The sequence below is a fragment of the Myotis brandtii genome, unplaced genomic scaffold (genome assembly GCF_000412655.1).
Source record: "Myotis brandtii unplaced genomic scaffold, ASM41265v1 scaffold157, whole genome shotgun sequence".
In the NCBI taxonomy this organism is placed as follows: Eukaryota; Metazoa; Chordata; class Mammalia; order Chiroptera; family Vespertilionidae; genus Myotis; species Myotis brandtii.
In genome coordinates this window covers 42,732-43,063 of record NW_005355708.1, presented here as the reverse complement: position 1 = coordinate 43,063, position 332 = coordinate 42,732, and the positions used below count along the sequence as shown (strand labels likewise).

Here is a 332-nt window from a genome sequence, read left to right as displayed (position 1 = left end):
GTAGAGAGAGAGAGAGAGAGTCTGTGTGTGCGTGTGTTTGTGTGTAGAGAGAGAGAGAGAGAGAGAGAGAGAGAGACTGTGTGTGTATGTGTGTGTGTGTGGAGAGAGAGAGAGAGACTGGGAGGCATCCTGTAGGAGCTGCCGCCTGTGCTCAGTCAGAGGGATGGGAAGGTGCTTGTCAGGTGAGAGAGCAGAGTGTGCAAAGGAGAGGGAGAGAGGAGAACCGAGTCAGCCCTGCAGAAGCCCAGACCTGCGTGGGGGAAGGCTGGGGGCTGAAGGTGTGAGCGCAAGCAGGAGCTCCGACAAGTGATGTGGCAGACTCACAGCGAAGC

General features: G+C 56.9%; 1 protein-coding gene across 1 annotated transcript in view; it reads left to right on the top strand.

Moving 5' to 3' along the window:
- CD300A (CD300a molecule) overlaps positions 1-332 on the top strand; it is a 14,088-nt gene that overhangs the window by 4,633 nt on the left and 9,123 nt on the right. The window lies entirely within an intron of this gene.